General features: G+C 51.4%; 1 protein-coding gene across 1 annotated transcript in view; it reads right to left on the reverse strand.

The window, feature by feature from the left end:
* The window catches only part of GNG2 (G protein subunit gamma 2), a 31,355-nt gene extending 9,858 nt beyond the window's left edge, over window positions 1-21,497 (reverse strand). The window contains exon 1 of the mRNA XM_068149093.1: window positions 21,313-21,497. The gene's annotated coding sequence lies outside the window, so the exon portion shown is untranslated. The remainder of the gene's footprint in view (window positions 1-21,312) is intronic.
* Window positions 21,498-24,147: the final 2,650 nt, after the last annotated feature.

Raw genomic sequence — 24,147 nt, forward strand, 5'->3', positions numbered from 1 at the left:
CCTGGAGAAAAGGAGCCTGAAGAGAAACTTTCTTATTATCTACAACTCCTTAAAAAGAGGTTGGAGTGAGGTGGAGGTTGGTCCCTTCTCCCAGGCAACCAACACCAGAACAAGAGGACACAGTCTCAAGCTGCACCAGGGAAGGTTTAGGCTGGAGGTGAGGAAGAAATTCTACACAGAGAGAGTGATTGTCCATTGGAATGGGCTGCCTGGGGAGGTGGTGGAATCACCATCACTGGAGGTGTTTAGGAGGAGACTTGATGGGGTGCTTGGTGCCATGGGTTAGTTGATTAGATGGTGTTGGATGATAGGTTGGACACGATGATCTTGAAGGTCTCTTCCAACCTGGTCTATTCTATTCTATTCTATTCTATTCTATTCTATTCTATTCTATTCTATTCTATTCTATTCTATTCTATTCCAAGGAAATGGCTTCAAATTGTGCCAGAGGAGGTTTAGGTTGGACATTAGGAAAAAGTTCTTCACCAGAAGGGTTGTCAACAGGAGCAGGATGCCCAGGGCAGTGAGGCAGTCACTATCCCTGGAGGGATTCCAAAGCTGTGTAGATGTGGTGCTGAGGGACATGGTTTAGTGGTGGACTTGGTAGTTTTGGGCTCATGCTTGGACTTGGTGATCTTAAAGGTCTGTTCCAATCAAGCTGATTCTAGGGCTCTATGATTCTGTCTCAAAGTAAGGGCTGATGAGGTCCTCGCCTAGGCAATGGGATCTCCTGAAAGCTGCCTTTTCCTCCCCAAGCCCCAGGTGTATCCAGGATGGATAATGGAGCCTAGAGCCACACCATCACAGTCCCTGACTGGCTGGAGCGTGGGAATCCCTCACCCAGGGCTGGCTGGGCTTTTTTTATAGCATCCTGTTGCTTTTCCTAAGAGCCATGACTAAAAATAGGCTGCTCAGCTGAAAAAGAATTACTAAATATATATAGAGAAAAAAATATAAAAATATTGCAGAGAACAAAAAAATAGCAAACCAGCCACATTGCCAGGGGGTGGGAGCTGGTGTAGTCACATTGATCTCGCCACCAGCTGCGGACCTGGCTTGGAAAAGAGCCTTAAAATGCCCAAATCACACGTGGCATTATTTCCTTGAGCACAAAAAAAAACCCCACATATCCTGAGCTGGAGTTGTGGTCATGGCCTCCCAGCTCACCTCTTCTCTGGGGCACGGGACCTTCAACCTCAGCAGTGGTTACAGCTGCAAATCCCAGTTCCTCATCCCCTGGGGTTTTGTTCCCTTTTCCAAGGCCTGTGTTTTTACGCCCTGTGTCCAACACAGGTGTTTAAAGCAGCAGAAAGCCTCTCAGAGACGTGCCAGCAAGTAAATAAATAAATAAACCACTCACTCACTCACTCACTCACAAGGAGCTCAAGTGGAACATGAGCCTGTTTCCATGGAAACGGCTTCATTCTCACACCGGCATCCCATCCCTCCTGCCAAACTGGGGCAGGGTGGGATGCGTGCCCGTTTTGGCCTCCATGCTGCTGTTTTCCATGGGTTTCAGTTCCTGACCCCCATTGCTTCTGCAGCCTTTGTGGTGGGTGTTGCCCATCTTAGCCTTGTGCACACTGAAACAGCTGAATTTTGCCCCAAAAGCAACATCAAGGTCAGACCCAGACCACCACCGGCTCAGCCAGCTCTGAGTCTGCTGGCAAAGCTCATAGAATCCTGGAATTGTGTTGGTTGCAAGAGACCTTTCAGATCATCAAGTCCAATCATTAACCCAACACTGCCAGGTCACCACTAAACCAAGTCCCTCAACACATCTGTGAGGCCTTTAAAGCCCTCCAGGGATGGGGACTTCCCTGCTGTACTGGGTAGCTTGTTTCAGGGCTTGACAACCCTTCTGGGGAAGAAATTGTTCCTGTACCTCCCTTGGTGTGACTTGAGGCCATTTCCTCTCATTCTATCACTTATTCCTTGGAAGAAAAGACCAACTTCCACCTCACTGCAACCTCCTTTCAGGGAGTTGTAGAGAGTGAGAACATTTCTCTTCAGCCTCCTTTTCTCCAGGCTCAACACCCCCAATTCCCTCAGCTGCTCCTCACCAGCCCTGTTCTCCAGACCCCTCTCCAGCTTCATTGCCCTTCTTGGGACCTGCTCCAGCACCTCAGTGTCCTTGGACTGAGTGCTCCAAAACTGAACCCAGTATTTGAGGTGCTCACCAGTACTGAGTACAGGGGGACAATCCCTGTCCTGCTCCTGCTGGTCACACTATTGCTGATCCAGGCCAGGATGCTGGTGGCCTTCTTGGCTATTCACCAGCACCCCCAGGTCTCTGCTGGGCAGGTTGCAGCCACTCTGCCCCAAGCCTGGAGTGTTCATGGGGTTGTGACCCAAGTGCAGGACCCAGCACTTGGCCATGTTGAACCTCATCCCATTGGCCTTGGCCAAGGAACCAGCCTGACCAGGTTCCTCTGGTCCCTGAGCCCCAGAGCCTCCCTACCCTCAAGCACATCAATGCTCCCTCCCGGATGAGTGTCATCTGCAAGCTCAGTGAAGGTACCTCCATTCCCTCATCCACGTCGTTGATCAAAGTGTTAAAGTGAACATTGAAATCTCATTATCAATGCACAGCACATGGAGCAGAGGAAGCTCCAGCAAAGATCTTTCTCTTCCCTAATTTTTCTGAGGCACTAAATAATGAGCTCAGCACTGGAGCTGGCTTTGCAGAGAGCCTAGCACAGGATGTCCCCTCCATCCACACTGCTGCAAGGCTCCAAGAGAAGCCTCCTTCCCAAGAGGCACATCCAGACTTGGAGAGGAGGAAGAGGAAGGCAGGTGTGATGGGGCCAGGCTGCTTCAGCCCCAGAGGGTTATTTTTTGGGGGACAGCAGGGCTGTCCCTTTTGCCTGCAGAAGTCCCCATGCCATGGGTGTCACACGAAAGTGAAAGTCTCAGCCTTTTGGTTTCTCATAGGCATCCTAACAGCTCAAAACAAAGGCAAAGGGCAACCAACCTCAACTTCCTTCTTCTCTCAGTTTGGTTTCTTGTTTTTTTGGTTGTTGTTTTTTTTAAGAGATTATTCAGATGAAGGGCCAGTCACCAGACAGCACAGCCTGGGACATCTGCTCCCATCCCTCCTGCCACCATTCATAGGAAATGGTGGCTCTCTCCAGAGGGGTACCCTGGGAAAGGAGAATCACAGAATCACAGTATCACCAAGGTTGGAAGAGACCTCAAAGATCATCAAGTCCAACCTGTCACCACAGACCTCATGACTAAACCATGGCACCAAGTGCCACGTCCAATCTCCTCTTGAACACCTCGAGGGATGGTGACTCCACCACCTCCCCAGGCAGCACATTCCAATGGCTAACAACTCTCTCTGTAAGAACTTTCTCCTCACCTCGAGCCTAAACGTCCCCTGGCGCAGCCTGAGACTGTGTCCTCTTGTTCTGGTGCTGGTTGCCTGGGAGAAGAGACCAACTCCTTCCTGGCTACAACCTCCCTTCAGGTAGTTGTAGACAGCAATAAGGTCTCCCCTGAGCCTCCTCTTCTCCAGGCTAAGCAACCCCAGCTCCCTCAGCCTCTTCTCACAGGGCTGTGCTCTAAACCCCTCCCCAGCCTTGTTGCCCTTCTCTGGACACGTTCAAGTGTCTCAATGTCCTTCTTAAACTGAGGGGCCCAGAACTGGACACAGTACTCAAGGTGTGACCTAACCAATGCAGAGTACAGGGGCACAATGACTTCCCTGATCCTGCTGGCCACACTATTCTTGATGCATTCCAGGATGCCATTGGCCCTCTTGGCCACCTGGGCACACTGCTGGCTCATGTTTAGGAAGCTGTTAGTCAGCACCCCCAGGTCCCTTTCTGTTTGGCAGCTCTCCAGCCACTCCAACCCCAGCCTATAGCTCTGCATGGAGTTGTTGTGGCCAAAGTTCAGCACCTGGCACTTGGACTTGTTAAATGTCATCTTGTTGGACTCTGCCCATCTGTCCAATCAACCCATCCTTCTCCCACTCCAGGGATGGCACAAGGCTCCAGGACCATGGGAACACCGCTGGGATTGTAAATCTGTGGAGATTTCCAGCAAGCCAAAAAGCTGTGTGATCTCTCACCCTGCCCGTGGCCTTTGGGAATGAAGGAAAAGTCATCGTTTTGGGGAAAACACTGGGGAAAACTGGTTGCTTTTAAATGCCCAAGGGATAAACCACTGCAGATTAGACCCTGGTAGGATGGGTGGTCTGGGAAGTTGGTTAGACACTGAGAAATAAGGATAGTCAAAAATGGAGGAATAAGTGTGTCCAATGAAAGGGGATGCTGAAATATTGGGGAATAAGGATGGCCACATATTGGGGAATAAATATATGCAAATACTAGGGGGAAAGAATAGCTGCAGCTGAGCATCACCTTCTTCCCACAGCCTGAGTTTTCATCCAGATTCAAAATACCATCACTCTGCCAGCTCACATCTGACCCCCAGCAAGCCCTCGCTGTGCTCTCCACACCCACACAAGCTCATGGAGAGGCTTCCTGGTGACACACAAGGACAGACAGACTTCTTGCTACTTGCTTGTGCTGTCCCATGGAAAGAAAAAGGTCTCAGATGTCACATGTGGGTGTGACACACCAATAAGTATGGCTAAGGGTCTGCATCCTGTCATGCCATCCCCATCACCTCCTTTTCAGCTCTGCACTGTAGCACAGCACTGAAAAATGAAACTGATTTAAGGGTTGAGGTTTGGGTTTTGGTTTGGTTTTGTTTTGGGGAGGAGGGGGTGGGTTGTTTGTTTTTTTTTAACTTAAGGAACTGTTAAAGCACACCCAGGAAGAGTGAAAACTCCCTTAGCAGAGCAGGAACTCAGTGAGCCTCTGTCCTGCCAGTCCTTCGGTGGGTTGGAAGAGAAACTCCCGTAGTAAAGGAAGTGGTTGCTCTTTAAGCTGCAGTTAGGCTTTAGCCTACTTAGATTTAAGAAAATCCAACCAGTGCTCCCAGTTAATAATTGTATTTAATAGAATCATAGAATCAGGGTTTTTTTTTGGTTGGAAAAGACCTCTAAGATTATTGAGTCCAGCTACCAACCTAACATCACCATGACCATTAAACCATGTCCCAGTTTGTATGGAACTGGCCTGAGAGGAGAACATGCTGCTTTGGAAATTACCCTAAGCCCACAGGTGCTCCCCCTCAAAACCCTAGGCTTTCTCAGAAATGCCCCATTAGTTGCCTCCTGCAAAGCAGTACCCATCTAGTACCTGGACTAGATGATCTCCAGAGGTCCCTTCCAACTCCCACCATCCTGGGATTCTGAGATTTCTACTTCAGCAATGACCATGCTGTCTGTGGTGTCCCTGATGGGACTGAATGGTGGAGATATCATCTTTGAAGTCCCTTAGATAGAACAAAGTACCTCCAGTGCACAGTAAATACAGAGGAAAAAAGGAAGGAAGAGGGAATTAGGCAGAGAAGTGCTCAGGAAGGACAGATGGACAGGTCATGCTTTGCCCCTAGAGTCCTGCAGATGTTTCTGGTGGCAGAGCTTGTGGGAGCCCAACTGATCATCACAGAAATCACAGGAACATTCAGGTTGGAAAAGACCCTCAGGATCACCAAGTCCAACCAATAATCCTACTCTACAAGGTTCACCCCTAAACCATATCCCCAGGCACCAGGTCTCAATGACCTTTAAACACATCCAGAGTGGGTGACTCAACCACCTCCCTGGGCAACACATTCTGTGAAAAAAATTTTCCCTAGCATCCAGTGTAAAAATCCCAGAGCACCTGAGCTCTGTTGGAGTCTCCTCCCACCCCAGGTGTGGTCACTTGGCCCTCCCCACCCATTCCCCTTTTAAATACCCCACAGGAAGGGCAGAAGCCCTAAGCTGAGCCCATCTGGGCTGAGGGATCCTCCTCTCATCACTGGTGAGTAGCCATGGTGCACACTGGGTGATGGTGGTGGTGACAACAAAGGCCGGGGGGCCTAGTGGCCCCCCGGCTAGGTAGGGCAATGATTGATAACTACTCCAATATCATCCACAGGTGCTGGCTGGGATTGAGCTCCTCTGTGTGGTATCTTGGCTGGTTGAGGGTCTTGCTCCATGCTCTGGGATTGGTGCAAAAATGGTGGTGGTGGAGCAGAAGCTGTTTAGGCAGGGGGGGAGGATGGTGAGGAAGGAGCAGGAGCTGCTTGGGGTAGGCAAAGGGTGGTGGTACAAATCCAGGCTGGGTGCAGAGTGGGCTGAGAGAAGCCCTGAAATCCCCATAACAGAGCTCTCACCTTCCTTCCCACCTCCCATGGTGGCTCTTCCTCCCATAAGTCAGACACCTGGATTTCTCCCCATCAGGTCCAGGAAACCCTGGCAAAACCAGCTGCTGAGCCTCAGGGCATCACAGTCCTGCAGGTATTTCTCTGCCCTACATGGGGTCTGCTCAGGTTGGAGGTCCAGGGCACTATCTGCAGCCCTGGCTGATGCACCTTCTAACATTGGTTATAACCTTGTGTAGATATCGTGGAAAATACTTGAGCATATTGTTGTGCATTAATCTTCTCAGTGCTGATCAATACCTCAAGGATGTGGGTCAAGAAGATGCAGGTCTGTTCAGAGGCACTTAGTGACAGAGCAAGGGGCAACGGGCACAAACTGGAACCCAAGAGGCTCCATCTGAAGAGGAGACAGAACTTCTCTGTGGTGAGGGTGTCATTGCCCTGGAGCAGGTTGCCCAGAAAGGTTGTGGAATCTCCTCCTTCTCTGGAGAGATTCCAAACCCACCTGGGCATTGTGATCCTGGACAAGCTGCTGTGGGTGACCCTGCTTTAGTGTGGGGGGGTTGGTCTGGATGATCTCCAGAGGTCTCTTCCAGCCCCTACCATGCTGAGATTCTGTGATTTCTACTGCAGCCAGGGGTAACCCAGCTGTGATTTCAGGGGCAGCTGGGACCAACCCAGTCCCACCATAAGCCAATAGAGCAGCAATATCCAGGTAGAATAACAAATGAATTGACCAAATAAAAAAATCCTTTTGAGTACCACAATGCACTCCATGAAAGTGGTTTCCTCCTGATGGCATGGCAGCAGGCTGGGCCATTCCTTACTCCATGGGGCAGAAGCTCTGCTGTGAGGGAGTCTGAGAAACATGCTCCATTGAAAAAGAGGACAAGCCCTCCAAAACTTTTTTCTCCCTCCATGGAGTGACCTCTAGAAAACGAAAATTGGTCTAAGTAGAACCATCATCACACCTATGATTTCTTGAGCCCCTCAGTGCTGGCTTCTATCCCAAACCCACCTCAAATCAATGCTGAAATAAATTCTTTGTCCGCACCTTGTTCAGAAATCCCAGTTGCCTGCCCCTTGTGATGGTTAAAGCTGCTGAGGAAGGAATGAGCTCCTGTCCCACAAAGAGGAGTTCAACATCTGCTCATACAGCTCTGAACTTCTGGCCATTAATTAAGGGAAGCAGCCAAGAGCTATTATTTCATGTTGATTAACAGATCCATCCTTGGGGTTCTGTTCCTTACCAGATGTTGAAGGGAAGGTGAAAAATGAGGTTTCAAACAGAAGGGAAGAAGAGGTCATATCAGCCATCATCACATCTGCAGAAGGATTCTTGTTGTTATCTGTCTGTGCCTGCCTGACTCCTGAAGGGGCAACCTCCCACCTCCTAAATCCTGGGCCACCATGATTTATCAACTGCCTGCTCATCAGCATTGGGATACAGCCACCCAGAAGGACACAGGGCAAGAAACTGAGTTGCCCTAATTTAGCTAATATGTCTCATATTTAAAGGACAGCCTCCCTGTGACACTAAGGGAATAAGAGGATGTGGCTTTTGCAGGAGCTCCTGCCATAGTGCCAAGCTACTGGGCTCACCCTAGAATCACAAAAGCATTCTAATTGTAAGAGACCTTCAAGATCATCAAATCCAACCATTAATGCAGCACTGCCAGGTCACCACCAAACCACATCCCTCAGCACCACAGCTACATGGCTTTTAAATCTCCCCAGGGATGGGGACTCCACCACCATCTTGGGCAGCCTGTTCCAAAGATTCACAAACCTCTTCCTCAAAGAAATTTTTCCTCATGTCCAATCTAAACCTCCCTTGGTGCAATTTCAGGTCATTGCTTCTTATCCCATCTCTTGTTCTTTGGGAAAAGTTACTGACCCCCACCTCACTCCAGCCTCATTTCAGGGAGTTGCAAAGAGCCAGAAGGTCTCCCTTCAGCCTCCTATTCTCTAAACTGAACAACTGCAGTTCCCTCAGCTGCTCCTCACCTGACCTGTTCTCCAGACTCCTCACCAGCATCACTGCCCTTCTCTGGACATGCTCCAGCACCTCAATGTCCTTGGACTGAGCACTCCAAAACTGAACCCAGTATTTGAGGTGTGGCCTCACCAGTGCTGAGTACAGGGGGACAATCCCTGTCCTGGTCCTGCTGGTCACACTATTGCTGATCCAGGCCAGGATGCTGGTGGCCTTCTTGGCCACCTGGGCACCCACTGTCTCATCTTCAGTTGGCTATTAACCAGCACCCCCAGGTCCTTCTCTGCTGGGCAGGTTGCAGCCACTCTGCCCCAAGCCTGGAGTGTTCATGGGGTTGTTGTGACTCAAGTGCAGGACCCAGCACTTGGCTGTGTTGAACCTCATCCCATTGGCCTTGGCTCAGCCTGTCCAGGTCCCTCTGTAGAGCCTCTCTACCCTTAAGCACATCAATGCTCCCTCCCAGCTTGGTGTCATCTGCAAACTGACTGTGAGTGCCTTTGATCCCCTCATCCAGATCACTGACATTGAGATATTAAAGGGAGCTGGCCCCAGCACTGAACCTTGAGGAACACCACTGGTGTCTGGCTGCCAACTAGATTCATCTCCCTTCCCCACCACGTTTTGTGCCATCCAACCAGTTTTCACACATTGAAGTGCCCTCCCATCCAAGCCATAAGCAGCCATGTTCTCCAGGAGAAAGCTGTGGGGCACGGTGTCAAAGGCTTTCCTACAAAGCCTTTCTCAGCCCAGACAGAACAAACCCAAACCTGTTTCTTTCACTGACACTGCAAGAACCTTCTCACCTGAATGACATCTGCAGCACTTGAGGGCTGCAGAAATTATCCTGATGAGAAAACAGCCTCTTGATGACTTCACCCAAGCCAAGCCTTTATTATGAGGTTTATTTTAAGTACCACTCACATGAAGCCTAACAACCCTTCCTAACCCTTGGGAATCACCCAGCAACTCATAGCAGCAAAGAAATAACCCTGTTAGCCATCCCATTAGCTTACCACCACCCCCCTGGGAATTACCTGCCACTGCTTTAATTAGGTACAAAAGAATTAATTAATTAGTGATAAGCACCTGAACCACATTACTCATAAGGCTCTATTTGAAGCTTCAAATACAGCAAACAGGTCACAGCCTTCTTCTGGTGAAACAAAGCCCCAGTGCCAGTGCTGCTGCTCCCTGGTGCTTCCCTTTCCCCCAAAGCAGCAAAAGTGGGAGAAGAGGGTTTTTTTTCCCCCCCTTCTTTTCATCTTTTCCAGTTTTTTTTCACAGAAGCCAAACCTGGAGCTTTAGGAGCTGCTCCTGCAGAGCATGGAAAGGGGAGAAAGGCAATTCCTCTGGGAGATTGGGTGTGGGGTAAAAACATGCATCTACAACCCCTCTGCTGTGAGGCCAGGCTCAGCATTGAGGTTTTTCAACCTGGAGAAGAGAAGGTTCTGGTGAGACCTTCTGGTGGCCCTTGAATACTTAAAGGTGTTGATAAGAATCAGAATTGTTTGAGCTGGAAAAGACTTCTGAAGTCACAAAGTCCAACCTTCAACCCAACACCACCATGGCCATTAAACCATGTCCCAGAGTGCCATGTCCACATGTTTCTTGGATGCCTCCATGGATGGTGACTCCACCACCTCCCTGGGCAGCCTGTTCCAATGTTTGACCACTCCTGCAGGAAAGAAGTTTTCCCCAATATCCAACCTGAACCTTCCCTGGCACAATTTCAGGCCATTTCCTCTTGTCCTGTCACCTGGTATTAGAAGAGACCAATCCCCACCAGCTTCCAACCTTCTTTCAGGGAGCTGTAGAGAGCAATGAGGTCTCCCCTCAGCCTTGTTTACCCCAGGCTAAACAACCCCAGTTCCCTCAGCTGCTCCTCACCAGACCCTTCACTACCTTCATTGCCTTTCTCTAGACCCACTCCAGCACCTCAATGTTCTTCTTGTAGTGAGGGGCCCAAAACTGAACCCAGTATCACATCTGAACACAGATGAGGATGTAGGGTTTTTATCAGTACGTGTTTTGACAGGACAAAGGGTGATGGATTTAAACTACAAGAGGGAGATTCAGACTAGAGAGAAGGAACCATTCCAGGTGAGTTTGTTTGGGGTTCATTTTGTTTGGAGTTGCAGATGTCTCTGCTGACTGCAGGGGGCTTGGAGTGGATGACCTTTAAAGGTCACTTCCAACCCAATTTATTCTGTGATTCTATGATCTGACAGCTCCAGGTACCCTATGAAGGTTTAGTTCCAAAGCTGTTGTGCTACAGCATCACTGAGTAGAGCTGGTGGCCAAGCTGCAGGTGGAGGACCACAACTAACCATGGGTGATTTTATCAGGTTTCTGGGAGTTAAAAAAAGGGGAAATAGGGAAAACCACATTCCTTTCTCTGTGCATATTCTGTATTTTCATAAACAAAGGACTGTGGGCAGCTGATTGTCTGGGACAGGGTTACAGGCAGGGATAAGAGCAGGGCTGTGGGCAGAGATACAAGCAGGGGTACAGACAGGCATACAGACAAGGATGTGCAGCGATACAGAGAGGGGATAAGAGCAGGGCTCCAGATCCCTGGCAGTGCTGCAAACCAGGTTAGCTGGGTCTGGCTGGGGAGAAGTAGGTTGCTCCTCTGTCCTGGGTCTGTGAGCTGACCCATATTATCTCAATTAAATTTAACTTCTGCAGCTTGCTGCTACCTCTATTATTTTTTCCCCTGCTTTTTGGTCTAAATTAGGACCTGGTTACAGGGGCAATGAGTATGCCTGGGTCCTTCCTATGAGGAGAGGAGGGCATGGCCATAATGGCAGAAGTGGGACATAGTTAGGAAGAAATTCTTTACAGTGAGGGTGGTGAGACACTGGAACAGGTTGCCCAGGGAGGTTGTGGGTGCCCCTCCCTGGAGGGATTCAAGGCCAGGTTGGATGAGGCCCTGAGCAACCTGCTCTAATGGAAGGTGTCCTTGCCCATGGCAGGGGGGTTGGAACTAGATGAGTTTTAAGGCCCCTTCCAACCCAAACCATTCTGTGATTCTCTGAATCTGTGAATAGTGAGGGATCAAGAGGCATCAGCACCATGGCCACAGGGTCAGCAGCTTCTCTTTGCTCACATCCTTACCCACCTGCACTTCTCCTGACCATGATGCTCCTGCAAAACAGATTCTGCTTTTCTGTGCCCTCAGAGCCATTCCCATGCTTGCCAAGCCCATTTCCATCCTCACCCACTTCTCTATCGTGCTCATCGCCCACAAAGCTCCTCAGACATCATTTGGCTTTTCCCATGGAACCCAAAATCCCTGAACCAGCTCGTTTTCTCCTTTCAGCCACGCTTCCTGCTGAGTCAGTGGCCCTGTTTTTCCCACCCCACGTTGTTCTGGTTGGATCCTGAAGTGACACATGCTGAGCAAACACCAATATTACGCAGACGGGGGGAAAAGCCACCCCAGAGCTGCCAGCCTGGGTGGTGGTATAAGTTTACACTCCCCACATCAAGCTTCAAGAAAAAAAGGAAAAAAAAAATATTGGGAGCCAAAGAAATTGTGCAAAGCTCAGAATAAGATCACAGAATCAGAGACTTATGGAATGGTTTGGGTTGGAAGGGACCTTAAAAATCGTCTAGTTCCACCCATACTGCCATCAGACCAGGTTGCTCAGGGCCCCATCCAGCCTGGCTTTAACATCTCCAGGGAGGGGGCATCCACAGTCTCCCTAGGCAACCTGTTCCAGATGTGTTACCCATGCTGGCTCACCCTCCCATGCATCTGCTGTGTTGATGATCAGTCCAACCTGGTCATCCATGAGACTCCTGTGCTTCATTTATCCCCTTCCCCATGCCCATTCCTGGAGCTTTATCCTTCTCCCAGATGAGCTGGATCTGATGAATATTCCCCCATTGCTCTGCTTCCCAAGAGAAGGCTCCTTTCCCTGCCTACCTGGGAAGCTGTGCTGTTCCTTTCTGTTTTTCCTGGCATAAGTGATGAAAATCAATGAAGGCAGCTGCTGCCTTTTTTTTTGGCTTTTTGGAGGTGGTGGATGTGTGTTGGGGGTAGTTTTGGCTTTGATTCCAGGTAGGCTAGAGAAGCAGCATCAATCCACAGCCAACTTTCTCTGGAATCACTCAGACAGGGTTTAGCTTTGGGCTTAAAAGAAAATCAGTCAGTGCCTCCCTTGTTTGCTGCTCACACCTCCTCTATAACCCTGGGTTGCTGCATTAATATCATCTTTTTATTCCTTGCTGTCATGGAGGGAGGAGGAGGCAGGTCCCTACCAGCAGCAGCAGCAGCATTAACTGGGGAGTGAGGGAAGTGCTGGACATGAATCCAAGCCACCCCCAAGGCGAGGTTGTGAGGCTGAGCAGCAGTTGTATTAAATCAGCTGATAAATAATGCAGTGGCTTTGGACGGCAGCCACGCCGCCAGCACCGCACAAACGCCAGCGCCCATGAAAAATACAAGGGATGAGCAGCGAGCAGGGCGCCCTGCCTTGAATCACCCAGCCCAAAAAGCCCTCTGAAGCATCGTCCTGGGGACAGGGACACAGCTCCGGCCCCGTGGCAAAGGCAGCGGATGGCTGGTTCTTCATGAGGTCCTGCACAAACCCATGGGTCAAGTCTTGAGAGCTGTGGCTGAGGGAACTGGAGACTGCACCGCGGAGAAGGACCTGGGGGTGTTGGTTGACAGCCAGCTGAAGCAGAGCCAGCATGTGCCCAGGTGGCCATGAAGGTCACCAGCATCCTGGCTTGGGTCAGGTCAGCGGGACCAGGGCAAGGATTATCCCTCTGTACTCAGGACTGGTGAGGCCACACTTTGAATATTTGGTTTGCTTTTGGGGCCCCTCAATCCACGGAGGTCATTGAGGTGCTGGAGTGGGTCCAGAGAAGAGCAATGAAGCTGGGTAATGGGCATGGAGAAGAGCTCTTGTGAGAAGCAGCTGAGGCAACTGGGGTTGTTCAGCCTGGAAAAAGGAGGCTGATAGGAGACCTTCTGACTTTCTACAATTCCCTGAAAGGAGGTTGGAGTGAGGTGGATGTTGGTCTCTTCTCCAAAGTAACAAGAGGAAATGGCCTCAAGTTGCACCAGAGGAGGTTCATGTTGGACATGAGGAACAATTTCTTCCCCAAAAGGGCTGTCAAGCCCTGGAACAGGCTGTCCAGGACAGTGGTGCAGTGCCCATTCCTGGGCAAGGGGAGGTTTCAAAACTGTGTAGATGTGGTGCTGAGGGACATGGTTTAGTGCTGGGCTTGGCAGTGCTGAGTTAAAGGTTGGACTTGATGATCTTAAAGGTCTCTTTCAACCAACATGATTTCACGATTCTATGACTCCCCCAGACCTTTCACCCACCCAAGGTGAGAGATTTCTGCTTGGGCACTTTCCAATGTGAGCAGAACTGCTCCAACTGCACCACAGTCCTGCAGACTAATTAGAAGTCCATGCTCCTGTAGACTAATTAGAAGGTTTACAGGTTGTGGGTGGCAGATGACCCCCTAAAGGACCTCAAACCACTGCAGACTCAGTGAGGGCGTAGAAAGTCTCCAAAAAGGCACATAGAGATGTGGAGAAGATCAGGACACATGGGGACTTGGACACATTTCTCTGTGCCACCCTGGGGACACCAAAGCCCTTGTGAACTCAGATGATGTCTATGGGGACAACACTGATCTATCTGCCTCTGGCATTGGCCCTGTTTTGAACAGGAGGAGGGACCAGAGTCCTTCCTCCATCCTAAATGAGTTAATGACCATGCTGGTTCATTACTGAAATCCCTGTTTACTCACTGCAAAGCCCCTAAGGGATCCAGAAAACAACATGGAAGTGAAAGGGTGGTGGCACAAATCCTCAGACAGCTCTCCCCATGGCCACTAGCTCTTGGGATTGACACATCCCAGCCTGGAGAAAGCCAAAACCACAGCTGGAGACTTCTTCCATAACACACCCCCACAGTAAAGGCAACCAACACCCAGAACTTCATCTGAAAACCAAGCAGCCTGCTCCTTTATCCCCAGCTGGATCAGACTGCCATGGAGAGGTAACCATTGCCCCATGCTTATCATCCAGCTTCTGCCACAAGAGGTCAAATTCAAGAACCAAAACAAGCAGAAGGAGCCCTTGGAGCCAATGCAGCCAAAATGCCAGTGAACTAAAACTGCATGATGTGCTGATGGAACAGAGCAGGTAGGAAAGCCAAAACACAGCTGTGAGCATGAAACCCAACCTCCTTGTAGGTAGAGGGCCATGGCCACCCACCATGCTTCCAGCATGCAAATCTGATGATCAGGTGTTTCCTGCACGCCCATTGGGACCTTGGGAAGAAGGATGCATCCCACAAAGGACCTGGTGTCCTGCAGCAGCTCAGGGCTCACAAGAGCCTTGCTGGAGGGTGCAGGGGAAGCACCAGCCCAAGACACTTCCCATGAGCAGCTGTGGTCAGAGCAGCAAACAGCACAGCTCAACCTTACAGAGATCACAAGAGGACTGGTTTGGTCAGATATGAAGAAAGAGCGTGAAATGTCACGGGGTTTACAATCAAGCAGCTTAAGATTAGGTTCATTCATCTCCAGAGTCACTAACCAGCTTTGAGCAGCTCCTGCTATGTTCAGGCCACACTTCAGGGCTTCCCAAGGCTGCAAAGAGGAAACACCCATGAGAAACCCCCTCCTTACAGGTACTACCAGCACTAGGGCTGCCTGTGTTCCCATAATGCCTTAGAAAAAATGGGCACTGAGAAGTTCTCCTGGTGCTTTGGTCCTCAGCAGGCTCAGAACAAGCTATTAGTCTCCCTCCAAGATGACCTATCAAGAGGCAAAAGGCAGGAAGGATCTGGCAGGATGGTTTGAGAGCAGCAGTGCAGTGAGGTGATGGTGCCCACAGACTCCATGAGTGCAAAGGGACCTCCAGGGACATTTAATCTTCTCCCAAGCCATAAACCTCAATGTGGCTACTAACACCACATTGACCTGAGAAGGTATCTGCAGATGCTGGGCACACACTAATCCCCATCAGAATGGTGTCTGTTAAACTAAAAGCAGCAGTAGGGAAGAAGGTAATCTCCTCAGCTAATCCCCTATACTTCACCTGCCCCACAGTGTCCCCTGCCTACATGACCCTGCACTGGGCACACAACCCCAGCCCCCTGGAGGAGGAACACATTGAAATGGAGAATAAACTCTTGCAAGGTTATTTCTGCCTTGAAATGGCTTACATGTTGTCTCCTTCAGCAAGGAGAGCAAGCTGAAGCACTGGCCTTCCGCCCTGACATGGCTGACAATCACCATCCCGCTCTTCTCAACCCCCATGGGTGATGGATAACTCACCCTGGAGGGTCTGAGCCAACCCAGTCCAGCCCCACAGCAAGGCTGAGGCTGTAGCAGCTGTGCCACAACTCTTCACTTGTGGTTCAACACTCTGGAGAACCCAGACTCACCTAACACTGTTGATGGACAAGCCCAGAGCTCAAATCTCATCTCATGGCTGCTCCTCACCCCAAACTGGGGTAAAATAACAGAGCCCTAATGATGCCACCATCCTGGTGACAGTGGGATCATGAAGACAGGTTTCTGGCACCCCATTATATTCCAAATCCATTCTCTGACTTCCAGCATCATTGTTATTTTGCTCTCCTACCTTCATTGCATCTACTCCAAAACAAAACCAAAGACACTGGAACCAGAAAGGAACTCAGTCAGTACTGAGCATCTCACAGCTGCTGATGACTGTTTCTTTCTTATCCAAAATGCTCCCAAAAGCCCAGATCCTCCAAACCCATGGTTAGCACAATGTGCTCAGTCTGCAGGACTTTCTTCCCCAAAAGGGTTGTCAAGCCCTGGAACAGGCTGCCCACAGTAGTGGTGGAGTCACCATCTCTGGAGGGATTTCAATGCTGTGTAGAGGAGGTGCTGAGGGACATGTTTCAGTGCTGGCCTGGCAGTGCTGGGTTAATGGCTGAACCTAATGATCTTAAAAGTCTCTCCCAGCCAAAATTATTCTATGACTCTATGAATCATGGCTAAGATGACCAAAGCCTGAAGTATTTTTTCAGCATCCCCATTAAGGGGATTGCACTGCAGGCTGATGACTCTTGAATGCCAGGATGTGCCATCCCAGGGAAAGCTGCGACAGGTTCATGCTCCTGGGCTTCATCCAGCTTCAGCTTGCTGGGATACAGCTCAGATGGGAGCAGGCAAGAGAAAACATGGCTTCTGCACATTCACATGGATGCTGGTGTTTGCATGGGGACACCCTGCCTGTCCCCAGGCCTCCAGTCTGGGGGACCTGCAAGATCTGTGGTCCCCCCATGACCACTGCTCTTGCTTGGCTGCCGGTTGTGGAGTCCCCAGCCCTGGAAGTGTTAAAAAAATGTGTAGACATGGGACTCTGGGACATGATTTAGTTGGTATGGTGGGGTTGGGTTGATGGCTGGACTTAATGATCATAGAGGTCTTTTCCAACCTAAATGAATACTAAGAACTCAATGCCACACTTACCTACTGGCAAAACCCAAACCAAACCCAAGAACAAAACCTCTGAAAACTGGTTTAGAAGACAATCAGCAGGGGCTGGAGCGATGCTGACATTCACCATGACTTGGCATCAAGCCCAAACCCACTGGTGAGCCCCATTCCAGTTCCCTCACTATGGTGGTTTTAGAGGCTCAAGGAGGTGCAGGGATGGGACAGTGATGCTGCAGGAACCGATCTGGCCACAACCCAACTACAATTAGGTCACAAAACCCACCCAAACCCTGTCACTATTTCCATCAAGATGCCAGCCAAGGAAGAGCTGGAGCTGCTGCTTCATGAGCAGGAGGAGAAAGGGACTTTCTCAGCCCTGAGTTACTCTGAGCATCTTCCATAAATAGGTCTGTGTCTCTGCACAGAAGTGCTGGTGTTGGCACAGGGTACCAATGTCTCTACAGTCCCCACTGCAGCTGATGGCTCTGCATGTAGAGTTGGGGCACAGGCAGCTGCCAGGCTTCAGGTCTGGGGTCTGGCAGCCCTGGTCTGGATGGTGCTGTGGACACAGCAGAGTTTGTAGTGTGAATATCCCATGCTGTGCCAGGGATTTTTCCCTTTGGAGGGGTCTCTCCTGATCCAGGAAGAAGCATGAATGCTCAGGAACCAAAATGAGCTCTAAGGCTTGCACAAGGCTGTTCCATCTCACCTGCACTGCTCTCTCTTACTAACCCAGCTGCCCAGCAAAGATCTTCCCAGCCAGGGGGCATCACAGGAGGGGCAGAGCCAACTTTCCTTCCGGAAGCCCTCAGAGGAGCAACTGAGGGTGGGATGATAAACCTGTTAAACCAAGACATCGGCTTATGTAAAGGAGCTTACCCACCACAGCAGTGGTCCAGGGTCCAGTTCTGGGCTCCCCAGTTCAAAACAGGGAACTACTGGACAGAGTCCAGTGGAGGCTCCAAAGATGCCAGGGTGCCTGGAGCATCTCTGTGAGGAGGAAAGGCTGAGAGACTTGGGGCTGTTGAGCCTGGAGAAGAGCAGCCTGAGAAGGGATCTTTGCGTTGCTCAGCAAAAGATGAAGGGTAGGGGGCAAAAGGATGGGGATAGACTCTTTCTAGTGATGCCCAGTGACAGGACAAAGGGTTGGAACCCAGGAGGTTCTATCTGGACAGGAGGAAAAACTTATTTGCCATGAGGGTGACAGAATCCTGGAGCAGGCTGCCCAGAGTGGTGGTGGAGTCTCCTTCTCTGGAGAGATTCCAAACCCACCTGGACACTGTGATCCAGGGCAAGCTGCTGTGGGTTTCCCTGCTTTAGCAGGGGGGTTGGACTAGATATCTCCAGTGGTCCCTTCCTACTGCCACTAGTCTGGGATTCTGTGAAATGCAGGAGATACATGACTTTAGACTTCAGCCTCAGCTGAGCTCCATCCTCGTAGCAACCTTCAGGTCCTTTGATTCACTTACACTGCACTGATGGAAGACATCATTAATTAGTCACTGACCTGACCCAAAGCCAAGACCCAACAGACACGATTTCAGCCACTTCAGCTGAGGTTTGGAGCAAGCCCTGCTTCTCCAGAGAGCCAAATCCATGTCATCCCTGGAACTGGAGCTCGGACCTGCCTTGGAACAGGGCGAGTGCCAAACAGCTTGTGCCAGGCTTGTGCAGAAAGCTGGGAGAGCCAATACCAGGAGAGCCAACACTGAGAAAACCAATGCCAGGAAAGCCACAGCCAGGAGAACCAATGCCAGGAGAGCCAACACCGAGAGAGCCAGCACCGGAAGAACCAACTCCAGGAGAAACGGTGCCTAGAGAGCCAACACCAGGAGGGCCAACAGCAGGAGAACCAAAACCATGAGAGCCAACACTGGAAGAGCCAAATCCAGGACAGCCAGCCCACCTTCCCCCACAGCTATCCACACACACCCACACACACTAGCGCAACAAAAGCAGGACCTCCCCCTACCTTGAACTTCTCCCCATGAATTTGAGGGGGGAAAGCTGCTCCTGCACTTGAAAGCGATCGATTTTGGGGGTGTTTGCATGGTGCAAGAAGGAAAAACTACACCTGAGGAAGGGCTGAAGCCCCACTGGAAAGTGAACAGGGAAGAGAATTGGGCAAGGACATGATCCCTTTCCTAATGACCCACGGAGCGTCTCCCACTGCCCTTCATCCCATCCCTCCTCCCAGCAGCTGCTGTAAGCCCATGAAGCAAGAAACCAGAGAGGGTGGAACAGAGAGAAAAGCATCTGAGAAGCAAGAAAAATTTGGAACCCACCCTAATCCCTTTGATTATTCCTCATGCTTGCTTGCCTGGCTGCAAACACACATGGATGTATTCCTGCTCACGCATCCTGCTCCAGGCACAAGAGTGGAGCAGGATTGGAAAGGATTGGAGAAACCACACTGAGAAATGTGACAGCTCATGCCCAGAATGATGCTTTTCCTTCAGTGAACCCCTTATCCCCACCCAAAATGGGGCAACAGGCTGGTGGGAGTCCCTGGTGCCAGCACATGTCATGTGTGTGCCGGTCTCACGCATCCCAGCATTGATGAGTGGGATGGAGAGGCACAGCCACTCCCCTGGGCAGTGCTTTTTGGGGGCACAAGGGAGGTCCGTGGGGCTCTGATGCCAGCTTGGCAGCCATAATTACTATGGTAACAGCCTGCGCCGGCGCCTGGCTGTCCTCCTTTGGTGACTCACTGGGTTTCCAAAGGAGAAGCAGTGCCTTGGCCGCAGCAATCCAGAGGCCAAAGCACTGGCACAGGGTGGCAAAGCAGCAGGCTGCTTCAGGATATAATAATAACAATAATAACAACAATAATAACAGTAATAACAACATCAGCAATAATAATAATAAAGCAGCTTTGTCACCAGCTCACTGCCATCTACCCTTGGGACTCCACTTGGGCATCCCACTGTGATTCCCTGCTTCTCATCTCTCTAACCCCCATGCCACAATGCAGCCCTGTGCCAGGGCTAACTGTGCCGTGGTACAGCCACTTATCTGAGTCCACATGCAAAACATGCCCCATGGGGCCACCACCAGCTCACAAGTGGAAAGAGAAAACACACTGAGTGTGCCTAACACCGGGATGTGGATCTCTGGGAACAAAGCTGGCAGCTCCCAGGGAATTTGGGAGAGAGGATGGGTATGTGGGAGCCCTGTGCTAGTGATGGTGGGACCCACAGGTCCCTCCAGGCTGGGGGTACTCCATTTTGGAAGTGAGGCTGGCGCCAGTCATCACCCAGGTAATGCTGAGGCTGCCAAACTCATGTCACAGGCGAGCAGCCAGCAACACACAGTCAAGCAGCCAGACCCTGCTTCCTCCTGCAAGACTAAAAAAAGCCCCCAAAAGCCCCAAAACTGCTGTCAAGGGAGCAGCATGGCCAATGCCCAGCCTTGTGGGTCCAACATGGGAGCGGGGGAAGGCTGGAGCTGAGCCACGTGCCCCCAGACTCCTTGGCACGGCTTGAGAAAAGCCCTGTGATAACTCCAGGAGCATCCTCCTGGAGAAAGACTTCACCTCGGGGCTTTCCTGGCAATAATTAATTGAGTCATATTTCAATCCAGCCAGCAGCCATATGGTAGGAAAGAGGATTAAAATCCAGGGAAATCCAGTTATAAAGAAAAATCTTCTGTGCCTGGCCCCAGCCTGCTGCCAAGGTACGTGCCACTGCCGCCCATATGGCTCTGCCCACGAGCATGGGCTCACTGTGGGGTCATGGCTGTCTAATAATTTGGGGGAAACAGGGAAATAAAGAAGGTACTGGATCCCTAGTAGGTAGGGCAGTGGTTGACAATCCATGCTCTGAGTTGCTACCCTTTGGAGCAGCAAGCTTTAAGTTAATTAGTAACTCATTAGTAATTTGTGGGGATCGCCATGCTCCGAGGTTTTGCTTAAATATAAATCCATTTTCCACCCGGGAGGCAAAAATTTTGGGCTAGATCCCCCCCACCTTGTGCCAGGGCAAGCAAGCCCTGAGCTGGCTGGGTTTGCCCCAGCACATCTTCCCAGTGATTTCCCCAGCCTTACTTTAACCCACAAACCATCGCTGGGAAAAATGAGGGTTTTGATGGGAGTGATCACGGGGAGAGAGCAGCCACAGTGGAGATGGAGGGGTGAGTGCCCGCATGGCCATCAGTCCCCAAATCAAGCCAAGCTGGGGCCATATCCATCCCAGTTGAGGTTCCTAATGAAGATTTAGGGCTGAGAATGTCTCCCAGGGAGGAAAATTCTAAGAGGAAAAAGAACACTATGGGTCATTCATCCACGGAAAAAAAAACCCTTTCCTGTGATGGCAAATCCGTTGATTAACTGAGGATCAAACCCTCTGAATCAAACCTTTGTTGGGGAGACTGAACTCTTGGTGCCAGGCACCTTCTCCTTGAGGGTTGGGACCCCCACGACAGGCATCGCAGCTTCCATTGCCACCCAAGACCCTCTCATGGGGTGGGGATTGGTACCCGGGAGGTGGGGCGGCGGATTTTCGGCTGATTTGGGAGCGGTTTGGGTGTCCACGGGGCTGGGAACCGCCCTGCCCAGCTCCAGTGCTGCCAATCTCAGTCGTTTCACTGTTCCCAGTGCCCCCCCAGCCCAGCCCCAGTTCCCCCCGCCCTGTTCCCGGTGGTACCTGGAGGTGCTGCCCTGAGTTCCCCGCGGGGAGAGCTGCGGCGGGACGGACGGAAGGATGGACGGACGGAGGGATGGAGAGATGGATGAAGGGATGGAGGCAGGAGGAGGGTGGTCAGCAGCAGCCCCGAGCGGCGAGTCCCCACCCAGCTTTGTCTGCGCTCATCCCTCTGCCTACAGGAAGCGGCTCGGCCCCGACTTCCTCCTCCTCCTCCTCCTCCTCCTCCTCCTCCTGCTTCTCTTGCTTTTGCTTCTCCTCTCTCCTCTCCTTTTCCTCTCCCTTTCCTCTCCTTCTCCCACCCCATCCCGCTCCACCCCATCCCATCCCACCCTATCCTACCCCATCCACAGGTTTTGCACCTCGTTCTTCTCTAGATTCCCCTTCCCTCGGTCCCTCTCCTTGTCTCTGCCCATTTCTGCTCCCGTTCCTTCCTGCTCCTCATCTCTGTTCCCCCATCCCGCTAACCCTGTATCCCATGCATGCCACATACCTACCCCACAACCCTTACACCCACCCTCTGTACTCCCGTCCTGCACACCACAGTCCCCCTTCACTTATCACACCCCCTGCACTCAGAATGCCCCTGCATGCCAAACCCCCTCAGATCTCATCACACCCTCACAACCCCTTGCACCCCAAAACCCCCTCACATCCCATCACACCTCCTGAACCCCACAATCCCCCTGCACCCATCACAGTCCCTGCACCTAACCACCCTCTGCACCCCAAAACTCCCTTGTACCTCATCACACACCCTGCACCCCAAACACTCTCCCCATACCCTTCATCCCCCCCAATCACACACCCTGCACTCCACACACACCCACCAACCTCAGCCTCACAGCTCCAAACACTCCATGCCTGCATCCCCTCTCCTGACCCCCCTGAGCACCCTCAACCCCCCAGCTCTCACACCTCTGCTCTGCTGTGGGGCATCCTGTCTGACACAGCCATTCCAGCACCCCCAGCCCCTCGCTTGCTACCCTCAAACCCTTCACAGCCTAAAAGTCCCCCTGGCCTCTGGGCACACACCCAGCACTCAATATTTGGTATTTTCTTTCCCACCAATGTGCCAGTTTTTAGGAATTCAGATGGAAGATTCCAGAGTCTTGGCAAGTGCTGGGTGGGGGGTTTTAAAAGGTGGCTTTTTTCCTTTCCTCCACCTGCAGCCCCAAAACATCCATGCAAGCCATGCCCATGCCCACAGCAGCATCACTTTGTCCCATGAGTGGCAGGCAGAGGAGCACTGGTTGCCATAAACTGAGTTTCCCCTCACCTTGTTTCCACAGCAACACTCCCTTATTTCCTTCCTGCAGGAGGACACCCTGGCACCCACAGAACCCAGGGGAGATGGCACCCATCCCAGGCAGCACCCAGCACAGGGCTGGGCCTCTCAGTGACCCTCCCAACCCCATAGCCTTGGAGCCACTGACCCCGGACATGAGCCAGAGGCTGTGCGATGCTGTATGAAATGGAAGTGTTGCATCCAATGGTGATCCCAGAATCTGAGCATAGTAGGGGTTGGAAGGGACCTCTGGAGATCTTCTAGTCCACCCCCCCTGCTAAAGCAGGGTCACCCACAGCAGCTTGCCCAGGATCACAACATCCAGGTGGCTTTGGAATCTCTCCAGAGAAGGAGACTCCACGACCTCTCTGGGCAGCCCGCTCCAGCACCCTCACACCAAAGAATTTTCTGCTACTGTTCAGATGGAACTTCCTGGGTTCCAGTTTGTGCCCACTGCCCTTTGTCCTGTCCCTGGGGATCACTGACAAGAGTCTGTCCCCATCCTTTTGCCCCCCACGCTTTAGCTCTTGCTGAGCATTGAGAAGATCCCCTCTCAGGCTGCTGCTCTTCTCCAGGCCAAACAGCCCCAGGTCCTCACAGAGATGCTTCAGGCCCCTCAGCATCTTGGAAGCCTCCACTGGACTCTGTCAGTTGTTTCCTGTCTCTTGAACTGGGAAGCCCATTTGCTTTCATGGCCACAAGAGCACATTGCTGGCTCATGGTGTACTTGTTTTCCATCAGCACTCCCAGGTCCTTCTCCAAAGAGCTGCCTTCCAGCAGGTCACCCCTCACCTGTACTGCTGCAGGGGTTATTCCTCCCCAGGTACAAGACCCTACACTTGCCCTTGTTGAACTTCATGAGGTTCCCCTCTGCCCAGCTCTCCATGCTGTGCAGGTCTCACTGAATGACAGCATAGCCTGAGGGGCTGTCAGCCACTCTTCCCAGTGTTGTATCATCAGCAAACTGGCTGAGAGTCTACTCCGTTCTTCCATCCAGGTCACTGATGAAACTGCTGATGATTTCAGGATGCAGAAGATTCCCCAACCTCAAGAGACACTGGCACGTTCGGTGTTAGTAATTATCACCCATTAGTGGCTGTTCCCTGATTGGCTGATCTTGAAGGGTTTGGGGATTGGGAGGGCTGACAAAGGCAGGATGCTCGGCCAGACACCTGCTTGCAGACAACCACCAGCGCTTCACAGCAGGAGCAAGCCCCACCTGGTTTGATCCAGCAGCAAAATTTAACACAAAAATAAGGACATTTCTGAGCCCCTTTGCTTATTTAAGGGCATGTTGCAGCTGGCTTCTTGAAGTGCCATTTGTGTGTTGTCACCCTACAAATCCTGAGTCTTGAACCTCTCAGGCTGCCATGAAGTGGTGGCAGGAGATGCAAAATCTGGAAGAGGAGTGAGTGGAGATGAAAAGCTTTGAGTGCAGCCTTTGTGTGTGTGTGTGTGTGTGAGCTTCAATTCATGTGGAGCAGCAGAAGGAGCATCCCAGGGTAAAGGCCAGCGTGGGTGCAAGGCTGCCTGGGGACATGCTGGGATGG

Source organism: Melanerpes formicivorus, unplaced genomic scaffold (genome assembly GCF_026170545.1).
Source record: "Melanerpes formicivorus ecotype bairdi unplaced genomic scaffold, bMelFor1.0.p_v2 SCAF_17, whole genome shotgun sequence".
NCBI lineage: Eukaryota > Metazoa > Chordata > Aves > Piciformes > Picidae > Melanerpes > Melanerpes formicivorus.